This window comes from Chenopodium album, chromosome 9, assembly GCF_948465745.1.
Source record: "Chenopodium album chromosome 9, dcCheAlbu1.1, whole genome shotgun sequence".
Classification (NCBI taxonomy): Eukaryota; Viridiplantae; Streptophyta; class Magnoliopsida; order Caryophyllales; family Amaranthaceae; genus Chenopodium; species Chenopodium album.
Genome location: NC_137842.1, coordinates 53,835,501 through 53,839,227, shown reverse-complemented (window position 1 = coordinate 53,839,227; position 3,727 = coordinate 53,835,501). Strand labels below are relative to the sequence as shown.

General features: G+C 35.1%; 1 long non-coding RNA gene across 1 annotated transcript; it reads left to right on the top strand.

Annotated features, from left to right (window-relative positions):
• Positions 1-793, top strand: LOC145559879 (uncharacterized). The gene is made up of 2 exons (XR_014093016.1): positions 1-233; positions 458-793. It is a non-coding gene; the product is annotated as an uncharacterized LOC145559879 (long non-coding RNA).
• The last annotated feature ends 2,934 nt before the right edge of the window (positions 794-3,727 follow it).

The window sequence follows — 3,727 nt, the reverse complement described above, 5'->3', positions numbered from 1 at the left end:
TTTACACATCAAACAATTATTTAACCTAACTTTTCCCCAATCTTCTCACAGCCACACAAATGACAAACTCTCACCTTCAGATCTCCTTCTCTCTTTATCATCATTCAAATTAAGTTCATATCTCAATTAACGCTTGGCATTGTTCATAAACTACCATTGTGTATTTGTGTAAGTTCCAAAGTGAACCATTATCATTCAATCTCAACTTTTCCTCGGTTCCTCCGTTTAACATTGTAAGATTCATGCTTGCTCCTTTTTTACAAATGAAAATCATCTTAATTTCGTTGTGATCTTTGTAATTTGACTTTAATGTTTTTGTTTAAAAAACTTAGTTATCATTCAACTAGATCCTAAACCTTAATATTTTTCATTTGTTTTAAGGTGCTTTATATTTGACCTTTAATTTGTTGTTCTAATTTCTATATTCTTGCTGTTACGACTTGTTGGTGAATTGCAGGTATTGTGGTCTTGAGGATGTGATAAGAGTCAGAATTTTTAGAGTAATTCCAATTTCTAAGATTATTTGTTTTGTGTTTGGACGTTTGGGGCAGTGAAACTACCACGGAGTATGGAGTAATTATTTTCGATATAATCAAAGGAAATTGTTTCAACACAATCAGACGCAATTGTGATTTGTAAATTTTTAGTTCTATTTATTTGATTAAATTATTTCTATACAAGTGTAAATAATGGTGATTTAATTTATCAAATCATCAGTTTGTATGTTTCTTATTTGGGTTGAAATTGTAGCAAATATGAATTAATGAATAATACATTAGTACTTTAGTTTTGGGATATTGGATAATCGAGAAATTCAAATTCTTACTGGGTTTTGATTTTTTTTTGTTCTAATATAATTTGTTGTCCTTCCATTTATTTGTTTTTAATTGTATTGTAATTCAGATTCTTCCTGGGTTTTTATTTTTTTGTTCTAATATTTAATTAGATCAATTCAAAATAATAACTATTGGCGATTTAAATGTCAAACTCACTTGGGCATTATGCAGATTAATACAAGAAGTATTTTTTTAAAATAAAAGAAAAGAGAACGGTTAAGTGTAAGAACCGTTCTCTTTTCCTCTAATTTTCACTATTGGGTTTTTTTAGGAATAGAGAACGGTTGCCTCACATAACCGTTTTCTTTTCTTTTGCATATAGAACGCTTGTAACACCCGTTCCGTAAACTTTATACATCGCTTAGCAGAAGAACGGTCCAAGGGCGTTCTATAAAGCCTATTTCGACAGTTCTCTATTCCCTTTTTTTGTAGTAGTGTTTGCAGGGTCATCTTCGATTTCAATACCTATGTCATAGACGGATTTGAAAGTATTCAAGTTGTGTTGATATTTCAAATGCTTCGAATACTTGTCTTGAAGGTTCTTGATGAACATCCTTACAAACTCCTTTTTGTTAGGGACCTCGACCATATTAGCGGAAGTTTCCCCCCACTTGTTAAAGAAAGAAGTGAACCTTCGTTTTCCTTTTGCTTTAACATCTCAAGTTGTCTATGGTCTATTTCAACTTGAATGTTGCACTTATATCTATCAATGAAAGCGTTTATTATTCCATCCCAAGTAGAGGTCTTCTCCTTATCAAGAGAAAAGAACCAATGTTGGAAAAAGGTTTCTAGAGATAGTGAGAACAAAGAGTGAAAAATACTTCTATCAATTCACTTAATGTTCATCATAGTTTCAAAAGCCCTTAAGTGAAAATAAGGATTTTCCATTGGCTTGAACTTAGGGATGTCATTGGCATTGAAATTCTGCGGAAGAAGTTCCTTGTCCACTAAGACCCCTTGTGAGCTAATGCCCTGTAACCTATAGTCATTGTATAGTTTGCTCAAGATTTCTTGCATGAGCTCCATTTGTTGTTTCTTCACAGGGTCATTGATTTGAAGGGCCATAGCCTTCACCAATTCGGTTACGTTAGCCACGTCCTTCCTAAGTTCATTGACTTCTTCTTGAATTGCCATTATCTTCTTAGCTTTTCTTTTCCGACTAATTGGTTTGTTAAAAAGCAGTACTTGAATAATGGTGTTGTCCTTGATTAATCTCCCTTCTCTCCTTGACCAAGTGCGGTAGAAAGGAAAATTGGGGATACTTATTGTTAATTTTTTGACTCAAGCTCTATTCAACATGCAATAGATAGGAAAGAGTAAGGAAGAAAAGAAGAAGGATGATATAGGTGAAAGAGGAATATAATGGACCCCTAATTCAAATGACGGAAAGATCGAAACGACTCATGCATGAACCTAAGACATGGTCATGGTGACATATTCACAAAGTGTGTGCTAAGATTAATGAGTGTAAGTGTCATGTTTGACTCGTGTCATGACCATGTGACTAAACTCAAACAAAAACTAAGCTGAGACTTCTCGCATGCGCACTAAACTGGACAGGTTGTAGTATGTTAGTCATAACTTTTTATCTGTGACTCCGAATTGAACAAATCCAACGCCAAATCAAATATTATACTCGGGGATACAGATCCATAGTCTGTACAACTCGTAACTCTTCCTAGAACTCCGGCTATGATCAAAACAAGTTGACGCTTTTGCAGTATACGGGAATAAAAATCCGGGTTGACTCAAATGAACTATGACTCGATTTTAGACATATTTATTAGCTCAAATTAATTAATCAATTAATTAGGAAAATTCCTTTAGTCCTTGGTTATTTTATTTATGCATATTTATAATTACAAGTCAAACCAAATGGTTAGTTTAGTCACATAATAAGTATGCATAAGCAAATAATGCACAAGTAGTCAAATATCACAATATGATGCAATGAGTTTGCAACCTAACCATGGCTTTAATTCTCTAAAGTTCAAGGATAAGGTTTAGTCAAATAGGGTCCATGGTTATGAGTCCGGATGCACCGCGCGGAAGCCTTACCTTTGGAAGGGTTGGCGCGAGTGGATGGGACCCCGCGAGTTAAACTCGCTTCCATGGTTTGGTGAATTCAACAAACTCGGATGTACCCTTCGGTTCTAGGAGCGTTCGATTGGGTAGATGGAGCGTGAATTCCCAGAGGGATATGGCCATATGTAGAAGACATATGGATTTCAAAAAAAAGGGGAAAAAACTTAATCAGGAAGTAAAACCGAGCAAACAGTACTAGAAAACTAGTCAAAACAAGAAGGTAGATTTTTGGCTCGGTATTGGAAGAATTCGGCGCGAGAAAGCAGAGTCTATCGCTAGACGATGCCACTGTCGCCAGGCGACAGAGTCATCACTCGGCGATGCGCTGTTTTCTCTGCGCTAATTCCTACATGCCTCGACAACTTTCTGTTCTTGAATTTTCTAGTTTTTTTTTGTAGTGTTATTTCGATTTTAGTTGTGAAAGATATTTCCCTAATTTACTACGTGTAAAAATCCTATGTTTTTGACGCATTACGGATGGTCTTTCCCATGTGAACCTTTTTATGCTTATGCCAATAATGTTATTAAAAATTACGTACATGAAATACTTAGAACTTTTCGAGTCTCATCCACTCATTCTGAATTATTGCCAAAATATATTTTTGAAATTAAAATAGAAATCCTTCCCAGTGGAGTCACCAAAAAAATGTAAGGAATATTTCAAGCATCCCACATATAAGCCCCACTATGACCATACAACTAAGCATGGTGGTATCCAAAGGGAAGGAAGCTAGAATAAAATAGTCGCCAACAAGTTTTAGTAACTTGTAAACCGTTCACAGGGTGAAGGTTACACCTTGGAGACC